The sequence below is a fragment of the Pipra filicauda genome, unplaced genomic scaffold (genome assembly GCF_003945595.2).
Source record: "Pipra filicauda isolate LSUMZ 115617 unplaced genomic scaffold, ASM394559v2 scaffold50_size3627746_pilon, whole genome shotgun sequence".
NCBI lineage: Eukaryota > Metazoa > Chordata > Aves > Passeriformes > Pipridae > Pipra > Pipra filicauda.
The window spans coordinates 1,541,356-1,553,511 of record NW_024104654.1 but is presented as its reverse complement, the minus strand read 5'-3'; positions in this window follow the sequence as shown (position 1 = coordinate 1,553,511).

Here is a 12,156-nt window from a genome sequence, read left to right as displayed (position 1 = left end):
TGACCTCATTTCAGCGAAGAACAGGCAGCTGCCAAACACTGAGCTCAATGGGAGATGTGCAAATATGCTTCCTTACTTTGATGCACTGAAGACATAGGAAGGTCTCTAAAATCTGCTTTGCTCCCAAAGAAGTCAGTTGTAAAGCTCCCATTGATTTCAACGAGAAAAAAAAGTCTGCTATATCAAGGGTAAGTAAATAAATTTATGTCACAAATATAGAGGTCAGAGCTCACACAGCTTTGCAATGTGAAGCACTGAGCACCTCTAGCATCACGGTGAGTGCTGTGCTGCCTTGCTACGGTGTGCTTTTTCACCTAGCCCAGACCTTCCTCCACTTAGTCTCTCTTCATCTGCCCACAGGAATTGAGTGAGAGGAGTCACGTCTCCTCCAGGTCACCTTGGGTTTCCATAGTGACTATTTGAATGTGATTGTCTTATCAATCAGAACCTCCTTCACTCTCACAAGCAACTATAGAATCTCCTCTGGTTTCTATAGCAACCATGTTTAAACCCATATATTTATTTTCTCTAGGCTTAACTGATTTGTTGAAAATAGTGCAAATTAACTGTGGGTGCAATATTTCTTATATTTTTTCCCCTTAAACTATCCTTTACCATCATCAACATCAGAAAAACAGTTATGATGAAGTTGCTGTCCTTTTGTTTCAGTTACTTAGAGACCCTCTTTGCTGCCTAACCACATGTGCAATGCCTCTTAAAGATCATTGTTTTCATGAGAAGATTGAAAACCCAAAACCTCTGCAGTTCAGTATTTCCCTTCCCATTCAAACCCCTATGTCCTTCCATCCTCAGGCACTTAGCAGAAGTTTTGATACCCCAAATCACTTTTTGTAGTAATATGCAGGAATAACACCTTCCCTCCAGTGACCTCAAAGTAAAGTACAGTTGTTACTTAAAAGAACACTGTGAGTTACTCAAATATTATTATTGGTGTAGTATAAACAATATGCACAAGGTTAATGGTCCATTTACACTGTAAACCCAATAAATGTCAAGAAGGTTGTGCGTTTTTTTCAACATAAATGCAGTAACTGTAGACAAGGCTGATACCACATTGTCTATGGTTTCCTTTTACCAGACAGCAGGTAGACGTAAAGTTGTCTATAGAGCTGGCACAGTCACAACTACACCTTTACTTCATGATCTGACTATAGACACACATCGTTTAACTTGGCAGGCAGATCAATGCCATACAGCCACTTTCTCACTCCCCTCCCCAGCCCCCGATGGGGATGAGAATTGGGAGGGTAAAAAAGTGCAGTTCACAGGTTGAGATAAAGACAGTCTATGACAACAGAAAAGGAAGGGATGATGATAATAATAACAATAACAATAACAATAATAATAATATACAATAAAAATAATAATAATATACAAGTCAAGGGGTGCACAATACAGTTGCTCACCACTCATAAGAATGTGCCTCATTCAAGGTTATAAAGTTATTAATAGACAATTGTTCTGCTCTGAAACTCTGTGGCAGCGTTTTCTGGGATCCTCTTGGTAACAGCAAGTTGCAGACATACCAGATCTACCTCTCTGCAACTTCCAAGTTACACAGAAAGGTAGAATGGGAAGAGAAGTCCTCAACTTCATCTGAAGTGCTGTTTTCAAGCTGTCCTGAGTTTTTCTTATTCCTCTTTCACTGTAGTAGGAAAACAATTTTGGTTTTGGAGCAAGATGAGAGACTTGTTCACTTTTCTCTAAATTTCTAACTTTTCTTAGAAACGTTTGGTCCCTACACTGTCTCCATCTGCTCCCCCTCACCCAGAGCTGCCGAAGTGCTGGCACGAGGCAAGTTTATGCCTGTGCAACGGGATGAACAGCATGTGCAGAAACACTGGCAAAACTACAGTCAGTCCACCTTGCTCCTTAGGAAAAGGATTACCAACAAACTTCAATACACTTAAGGAAAAGTGAAAAAAGAGCCAGGAGGCTGGGATTGTGGTCACACAGTAAAAAAGAGTAAGAGAGTTTTGTGTCGGTGGGAAATTCAGTAACTGAAATCTTATGGGTATAGAGGAGGAATACATTGAGATGATAAAAAGGAGAGGAATTATCTACTTCTAAAATTAAAAAAAGGAATATGCAGTGACTCAGGATCACAATGCTGAGTTCACAAAAGGCAGTCGGTACTGCAGGGGTTTGGACCCCCCAACTGCCTGGCTATGCTTAGGGAGGTTTCCCTGTTTTTCCAGGGTGCACCACTGATGGTCCTCACATTGAGGTGTAGATGAAGGAGAGGAATGGGCAGCAGGAAGGCTTGAAGCTGACTATGAGAGCTCCTCCAAGGAAAGGTGGATGTGACCAAACTGTATTCAGAAGTTGCTAAAATCATATAATCATAGAATGATTTTATGAAGTATTTTATATGTCCACTGTTGAGGTCTGTAGAAGCTACTGATATATACTCTTTCTATGCAGATGTCCTGAAGTAGTCCAATATCTGAATGTGTAACTCATATGCAACCTGTTAAAAATAAACACATGCCCATTGCCAGCAGTAGAAGAACATTTATGAATCTGAAGTCAAATGCTCAGGAACTGGGAAATGCCAGAGTTGAAGCTGTCTCTGCAGTAGTATCTTGAAAATGCTGCAAAGAACAGAGCATTTCTTGCTCCACTTCCCACCTTCCTCCCCAGGCAGGCTGAACTCCTCTTCCTTCTCTTTCCCCTGTGGACTTAGGTTGCTGAGGACCAGACCTGCTGGTTTTTGGCTTGCACAAAGAGTAGCAAGGACAAGCTCTGTGCTTCCTTCTATGTGGCAGGAACAGAAGCCATTTATGTTACTGTGGATACGTTTGCTCTTACCTAAAATTGAAGAAAGAGGCAGTTGGGGAGAAGGGGTGAGAGAGGGTGTTTTGCACTGTGGTTTTTCCCTAAAGCCTGTAGTGGGGCGGGTGTGAAGCCTATAAGAGCACAGCTCAGTATGGACAACGGGAGTGCCATATGAGGGGCAGATAAGGAGCACATTTCTTGCAAGGACTAAAAGCCTTATTCCCCTTATCTGAATTTTCAGAGCCACTGAAGCTCTATGTCTTTCTCCTGTTTGACTAATGTATTTAGAAACCGATGTAGAGCAGCTACACATGTTCCCATCTTCCCTGGGGCATGCACAGCTTGGCCAGCGGTTTCTCTCTCTCTTCTTCCCTCCCTTCCTTGGGAGCGTGAGAGATGTGGGCTGTGCATGTTTAACACCCCACTGTCTACACTGTATGTAGCTGCACATCCCAGTCATCTTTTCAGCAGCTGCCCCCAGGAACATGACTTTACTATTTATGCTGCTCCCTCTCCTGCTCCCGCTCCCATCGCACTGTGTGGGTCCCTAGCCCACAGTGGCTTTTCCCTTGGCTAAATGACTCAAGTGGCAATAACACTCAACAGCTGTGCTGGATACTGCCACAGTAGTTTCCACTAGAGTAACCCTAGAAGACTGCCAGTAAGGTAAAGGGTTTGGCATGCTGCTCACTGGGCTCTCATGTCCCTGCAAGGTGGCTTTAGTCCCTCACCCTGAGATCACTTGATTTCCAGCCTTCCTCTGAAGCAGCTCAGCAGCTCCCACAGAAATGGGAACAGTTTCTGTAGGAGGGACTTAACATCATGGCTAGCAACACCACTGTCTCCATTCCTCATTTGAAGAGGGTGGGATGTGCTCCGAGCACAGGCACAGGGCAGGTCCTGCAAATGATGTGGTGATTGTCCTCTCCTGTGACTTCCACCAGTGTGCAGGCTGACATAGCCTGGACCTGGGCAGCTGCCCATCCAGCAGTGGCTGCTTAAATGCAGCCTCTAGACACATAGACCTGAGTTCATCCAAAGGGGCTTTAAGTACTAGAGCCCATCCAGACTTCTCTGGCCCCATTGTAGTATTGGTCAGGGACCAGAGATTTCAGTAAAGGTGAGCTAAGGACGTGCCTTTTCTCTTATGTTCAACAGAAAAGAAAGCCATGGCAAAAAAGTGGGAGCAAGGGGTAGGAATTTAAGCAGGACCTTTGAGCTACTTTTTAAAGTCCGAACTTTTTTTTTAAATTTTCTTTAAAGACATCTGAAGTGTGGGATTTTGAAATATGAAAGCAGTTATTTGAGCTCAAAAGTACTCACAGAGAAGCAGCAGTCACCTGTTTGACTTTAGACAGCAGTGGAAGAAACTACATTTCTTTTTATATTGATTACACCTCTGTAGGCACTATTGCTGGTGCTTGCAGCAGAGAGGGCTGCAATTGAGTCCTGTGGTAGGCTGGCTACAGGAGGCAGAGATGGATGTCTGAAGAGAGGAAGTTAGGGCAACAGGTGCTGAGTGCTCTGAAGAGGGATAAAAGTTTTGTAAATTTCTGAAAAACTCAAAAACATATAAAGGACATAAATAAGAGTGGATTTGTTTAGGTTTTTTTCCTGCAGAAAGAAAGTGTGATGAGACCTGTGACTGCACCTATGCAGAGGCAAATAGGAGTAAGTAAAGTTTTCCCTGACATTGTGTAAGTGTTGTCCCAGGGCTAGATGCATCTGGTGGGAGTTTATACTGCAAGTAACTGTGCTTTTCTGTGGGAAATTCCTCCCCTGAGACATTCCAGAGGGATTAGTCAGATTTGTATGCCTCTGAAAGAAATGTGTACTATGGCTTCTGGAAAGAAAATAATAAAAATAAAGCTGTAGTGCAAGCAGATGGAGCTGCCCAGCCAGGCTGAGTAGGCGCTCAGGCTGTCCATGGACAGCTCTGCCCACCTGCAGAGCATGTGCAAGTCAGATGGAGCTCTAAAAAATATCTGTGCTGTTCAAGAGAAAACAAAACTGGGGCTTGAAGATGGCAATGAGGGGTGGGAAGGAAGTTTGCAGACAGCACCAAATTGGCCAGGAGTGTTGATCTGCTGGAGGTTAGGAAGGCTCTGCTGAGAGATCTGGACAGGCTGGATCAAAGGGCTGAGGCCAATTGGATGAGGTTTAATAGGACCAAGTGCTGGGTCCTGCAGTTGGGTCACAACAACCCCATGCAGCAATACAGGCTGAAGGAAGAGTTACTGGAAAGCTGCTCAGCAGAAAAGGACCTGGGGATGCTGGTCGACAGCTGGCCTGAGTTGAACATGAACCAGCAGTGTGCCCACGTGGTCAAGAAGGCCAATGGTGTCCTGGCCTGTATCAGCAATAGTGTGGCCAGTAGGACCAGGGCAGTGATCCTCTCTCTGCACTCAGCACAGTTGAGGCCGTATGTCGATTCTTGTGTTCAGTTTTGGGCTCCTCACTACAAGAAAGACATCCAGAGTGCATCCAGAGAAGGGCAACAAGTATAAGGAGTGGCTGAGGGCGCTGGGGTTGTTTAGCCTGGAGGAGACTCAGGGACAATCTTATCACTCTCTACAGGTACCTTGAAAGGAGGGTGTAGCAAGGTTGGAGTTGGTCTCTTCTTCCAGGCAACAAATGACAGGACAAGGGGAAATAGCCTTAAGTTGTGCCAGGGGAGGTTTAGATTGCATATTAGGAAAAAATTCTTCTCTGAAAGAGTGGTCAGGCATTGGAATACACTGCTCAGGGAAGTGGTGGAGTCATCATCCCTGGAAGTGTTTAAAAAACAGGTAGATGTGGCATTTGGGGATGTGGTTTAGTGGTGAACATCGTGTTGCCAGGTTAAGGGTTGGATTCCCAACCTTAATATTTCTATGATTCTATGAATTTGAGGAGAAAGTTTAAGGTACTTTTCAAAATCCACACTTTCTTTGTCTCTTTTTTTGTTCTCTTTTAAAGACAGTTAAACTGTTGCTATTTGTAGTCTTGCATCTCACACAAGTAAGAACCTTTTGCACTAAGCAGAGGACCAAGTGGATTAATAAGAGGTTCTGTTGTTTCCAAGAGAAATAATAATTCCAGAGCAGGAAATCATTACTATTCCATCCCTTTGGAGACAAATGGGTAAATTTGCTCATGTTTGAGTATTTGAACTAACAGTGTGCAAATTCCACATCTCTTTATAATTTTGGAAAACTATGTTGATAAATCAGACATCCACAGCTGTGTCCAGAATGTTCTTCTGGATGTATTGCGGCTGTTGGGTGGGACAGAAGAATAAATGTGTACTTTCTAAGTATGAAGACTGCATCTGAGAGATATGATCTGTTAGCATAAAATAATGTGAAATTGTTTTAAATGAAAATCCAAATTCTGTATTTAGAGCTTGGTAAAAAATATAATTGAGCAAAAATCACTTTGCCACCACTAGAACCTGCTGTTTGGGCTTGAAACCAAAACTGTGCCCAAGATATATAAATCCTGAGAGATATTTCCACAAGGGAAGTGGTGTTACACTGGCCATCTGCCCTCTCTGCCCCACTGGGAAACCACCCCATTGCTTGTTTGTGGGCTGACTTTAAGAGATGGAGGAAATTTTGTTGAGGTCATCTTGACTAATTAATTGAGTGAGCCGGGTGTGTCTGTACAAATCTGCATTTGCCAGTGGTCAGAGAAGCATCCAGCTGCGTTTTCTTGGGATCCAGACTGTGGTGGCAATAGATTTAGGATGCAGAGGCAAAACATGTTTGTTACTTGTGCTGATCTGAAGGGCCTGCTCTTTCCTACTGAGGTCCAGGATTCGTTCTGGAGCTCCTAGGGAGGACCAACAGCCATCAACCACAAAAGAGGTTTTGACCATTTTATCACTTGTTGAAACCATATGTATTGGCTTCAACAAATTTCGCAATATTGGAAATAGGAGAGAATGAGGGGGAAAAAATCTTGTAATAAGCTGCTGGTTTATCTGGGACACTCCTCTTGCTTCTTCTCCAAAGAATAAGTGGTTTATTTTATCCAAATTGGATGACAAAAGTCAGCAACTTCTTTGTGTTATGGATCTCCAGTAAATAAATATCTTGTAAGCATGATGATCAGCAGAGGAAGATTTGGGATCTCTGCTTCTAGCTCTAACTTCATCCCCTGTGTGTTCCCCTCCCAACAGACTCCTGTTCTGATATTCATGAGAAACAGTTTTGCCATCACCATTTGTTCTTCTGCAGGTTCCTTCTACTCCTGAAGCCTGCTCGGCTCTGCACCTGTCAGCTTGCCCATTGACAAATTGCTGCAGATGTGCATCCACCTACTTTGAGTTTGCCACAGGCTTCCACACAACACAGTGTATGTCCATTAAACAGCTCATACTGTGTTATCACAGACTGTAAATTACTGCTTAATCACACGACTGGCCTGGATGTCCATCTCAGTTTGAGCTCAGCTTCTCCATGAGACTGATGATGAAGGATGTGTGTGTACCAACAGCACCAAGTATTATGTTCTTGGGAATCCAGAGCAGGAGCCACCACAACATACGTGATGTGACTTGCTCCAACCTAGATAAACTGTTTGAGGGGTTGTATGGATGTGGGAACATCTGAGCAAATATGATAAGAGAACATAAGGATTTAAATGAGCAATGTCCTGCCCTATATAACAATAAATCAAACAAATCAAAATCCCCTCTCCTCCCCCATGTTAATCTCTTTTCTCCTGTTTCTCATTCTCACAAATCTGTCCTTGGTATTTGCAGCGGCCTGTTTTCAGCATGGCAAAGTTTGCCCCTGTGTAGCATTTCAAGTAAAACAATTTAATGGCCCATTGGCTAAACGCTGACTAACCTACTTTGAATTCAGTGGGAGGTAAGGACAGAGCAAAATCTCAGCAAGGATTTTGGCATAGCATCCTGTGGCATTCACATCCTTGCAGTTTAGCGGGAGCTATTTACTCATATGGGGCTGTTTCATGCTCTGCATGAAAACTATTTTAACTTTTTTTTTGCATTGAAGCAGCATTACTGAGGCACTTACTCAGCTTTCATTTGTCAGGCTTTGCTCTTGGCCCTGCACAAAGTGGGGCCTCTTCGCAATGTTGTTCAGTGACACGTTCTTCTCTATTGACCTCTCTCTGTGTATAACTGCGAATTGTATGGGATATTACAGATTTATTCTTTATTTGGCTGTAGAGAGGTATCGCTGGCAAGCATACATAAACACAGTTATATAGTAAGTATGGTCTGTCATGGCTCAGTTTGGGTTGTGGAAACATCCACAAAGCACACAGACCTATAGCAGGGTGCTTTTCAATGGCAATGTGATTAGGTTACTTAGTTACCATCCCCCCTGGTAGCACGGGAAACCTCAGCTCTGACCTAGGAGCAGGCACTGTGAGTGATGCTGTCACAGGTTTCCTGGTAGGCGTCTGTGCGTCTACATTCTGTTCTACCTCTGCTTTGATAGATCAGAGGTGACGTGCAAAGGCAGAGCACATCTATAGATGGCAGAGCTGATCCCTGGAGTCTGGCTGGAGAACACATAGGTAAGTAATGCTACTGGCTAAGCAAGCAAGTGGCCTACAGCAGATGCACAGGGAAGGAATACCTGCAGGAAGCCAGTGTGGCCTTTCCTAATCACCCTACTGCTGGATCCATGGGCAGGTGAGCCCCTATGGCTTAGATTCATGGACTGCATTTAGTGTTTAGACCTATACCTTTCTCTCTTGCCTCTTCTGTTTTAGTCTTTATCTGTGTTTTAAATCACTGGGGCCTACACATGACAGGATGAGGGTTTTTTGTTCCGCAGGGGATGCCTTTGGGCTTTTTCTATTTTTCCTGTGCAACTTACTTTCTGAAGAGGAAGAACATGGTCAGAAAATATTTTACTGCCTTCAGCCAGAAGAACTACAGACCAGCTTATAAGACACTCCAAAATCTAAAAATGCAGATGTTAAGAGGTTTTATTATGGCTGTTAGGCTTTTTTTTTTAAGAAAAACAAACAAAAAGTGGAAATTCTATGCTTAAATCCTGTTTTCTTCTATGCAGTTTTGTCTCCTTCATCCCTTTTGAAAGTCATCTGAAAGCTCTCTGAATTAACATTCATTGAAATCAATACCAGTTTGGGGGAATTGATTAAGGTTCATTCATGGAATAAACAAACACGTATCTATTTTTGGAATATTTTTCAAAGAGCTGTGCTGTGACAATCACAGGGAGACACAAAACATAAATATATGCATAGAACACAAACTTTATCTGTTGCAGAGCAGCAGGCACCCCGGCAATCAGATGCTCAGCTGTAAAAGAAATCTAAAATCTCTACTCAGATTTAGTAACCCATTTGTCAGTAGAGTATCCTTTTCTGCAGAGCTAACCAGTAGCCCCAAACATGAATAAAGGGCTAGGAGCCAAAAATTAGTAATGGAAATGCTTCACAAGTCCCTCCTTCCTTTATAGCTTGTTTAAAACAGTGACACTTATTTTTCTTTGAGCTTTCTATTAGGTGTGTGTTGTGATCTTGCTTCCTGCTCCTGCTCTGACCAGAAGTTAACTGAAGACTTCCTACCAGCTTTACTGCTGAGCTTTGAAGTGAGTCCTCTTGTTACTTCCCTCCCTCCTTCACCGCTGCCCCAGGACCTTTGGCTGAGCTCAGCCTTGGGAGGTTCCCCACTAGTGCCTCCTGGAAACACCCCTGGGTTCCCTACGGAACATCAACAGACCCTCAAAGCCTACCCATTCAGCTAGTGCTGGACAGAGGATCTTCTGTCCTGCAAGTCCTCAGCTCAAACCAGCAACACAAAGATCAGGGTTAGCCTGGGCCTGAGGCTTAGGCACAGGCAGCAGCTTGGGTTTTTTGTGCAACAGGCAAGGTCTCCAGTGCTGCATTCCAGTGGAACAAGTGAGGGAAGCAAGATGATGCACTTAGGGCAGGTCTTCGCATTTCCAAAATAATGAAGTTCATCATGAGATGCATTAGACTACAATCTGATAAATGAGAACTTCATTACATATGAAGAATATTTGGTATTCTAGAGAGATTAGCTTATTTTGGCTCCATCACTTCCATCACATACATCCACGAAGAAAGTAAAATGTATTATATAATGGGAGCAGTAAATAATAAAAGAAACATTTCACTGAGGGGCAAAATACCTGATCTAATGTTGAAATGCATCATTTGGACTTTTGTAGTAGTCAGTTTATGTACTGTTAGTCCATCAAAACATTTTAGATCAAACGTGTATGAAAGAGGTTATACAGTAGATAAATTTTAGATTTTACCCTTTTTATTATTTATTTTGTCCTAATCCTGTTGTGGTTCTAAGATCTTCGTGGTTAATTTTAAAAAATAATTTCTCAGACTGTGCATAATCTCACAATTCTTAGTTCCACTAAAGCTTTTGGAAAAAAACATAATGGCAAAGGAAAATACAACAGTTCTGACAAGTTTCACATATTTTACATAAATTTGAGTCATCTAAGATTCAGAATTACAGGAAGATTGAATTTAAAGAAATTTGATGTGCGTTGTGAACTTATAAACTTTGTTTTAAAGACAGAGTTAACTCACAAGTTTGTTATGTAGGGAAGATAAAGTTAAGGAATATTTATATAAGTAACTAAGGTTAATAATGACCCAATAAGGCAATCTGAATAAGTCCTTTTTGAGTGTTTTCCACTCACATCACTTTAAATATTTTTACTGGGGATTTGACTTTCTTGTATACTTCACAGATTTCTGGATAAGAAATAAATGCTTATTTTTATTGGACACTTTCCTATGACACTTGAAAGGAGTCCCGAGAATCTCAGAACATAGCTGGAGAAAAGCCACACCTCAAAAATTAAAGTACACTGAATACCGATGCAAATTCTCCCTATTAGTAATGCCACTATAGCAAAATAGTTGTAAAGACTTGGATAAAATTGGGAACTTCAAGAAGTACCTTATATGTAAATGTAACAACACACACAATCAAAAAACCTTTATGAAAAGAATTGCAAAAAGCTTGCCTTAGAGGAATCAAGTTTTTTTCCTTCCAAAAGAAGAGTCAAACTCTCATGCACTATTTAGTCAGTAAGGCTAAATACTTTACACATTAAGGCCCCTACACCGCAGTGCCAGTGAAATTGAACTGGCCATTAATCTCTGCCTGGCAGTGCCAAGGGTTCTCCTGGTATGTTGCAGAATGAAGGAAATTGCCTTCTCACTTCACTGTGACTGATGCAGAGATCAAAGCGAAACAGGCAAACATGATTTTCACATGTGTCCGGTAAAAGGTAACTTAGAAAGCAAGGTCATTAAACTTGCAGGAGGGGAAGGAAGGAAAAGTTGAATCACTGATTTATTCTTCTTTTCATTCTCCCTCCCTCAGGGTAAAGCATAACCACTGTAAAAATTTAAATAAGCCACTTAGTCATAAGGGATTAATCACTTACCACACCATTAGCTGCTGTGAAATAGTTAATGTTGCAGAAATCAAAAAAAAAAAAAATCCACCCCAGATTTACCTGTTCTCAGTGCACTTTTTATGAAGGTTCATTAGTGGAAAATTAGAGCAGTACACCTTCTATAGAGGCAATTGAATACATGGCAATCTATCAGGGCCAGAAAAGCTGCTTTTTGTAGATTCAGAACTAATTGTTCTGATAGAATTCTACTTCAAATGTCTCTACAAAATTCTCCTCTGATTCAGCTGAGCTTCCTGCTATGGCATCCTACGAATTTTGCAATATAAGTCCATATCTTTTATAGTGCTAGAATAATAATTTTCATTTCAGCAATAATCTAAGCAAGCAGTAGTCTGTAAATAAAACTTAACCCTTCATGATACCACTCTACTGGCACCAACACAGAAGTACTCTTCCACACTTAAAACAGTTTTGAAGTTTGGTCTGACTTTCTATCTCTTAGCTCTAGGAAAAGGAAAAATCAAAATATTCCTGTTGTTGCTAACTTCATACAGTCGTCTAATGGATCAGCAGAAGTGAAGAACAGGCAGCTCAAAGCAGTCAGTAACAGGGATCTGCATTTTGATAATCCAGTTGTTTATAGTCAATGCAGAAAACCAGGCACTACTGTGGGAAGCTGCACAGACTGTAGCATTGCTCCTGCCCATGGCTGTGAGAAAACCTAGGATGATGCTAGAAGTACCAACTAGAAGTAAAATGCTTGCCTTGAGTAGGATTAGCTGGCCCTAGAAAGCACCAGTCCCTCTCACCTCTTCTTCCCCTTCAATAGTTTCAGTGGCACCAGTTGCTCTTTTCTCCATTTGGTTTTGTTGTTCCAGACAAAATAGTGCTGTAGCAGTAATGGGTTCTTTCAGGTATGTACAGCCCTTGGGGCAAAGACTCTTGGCACACAACT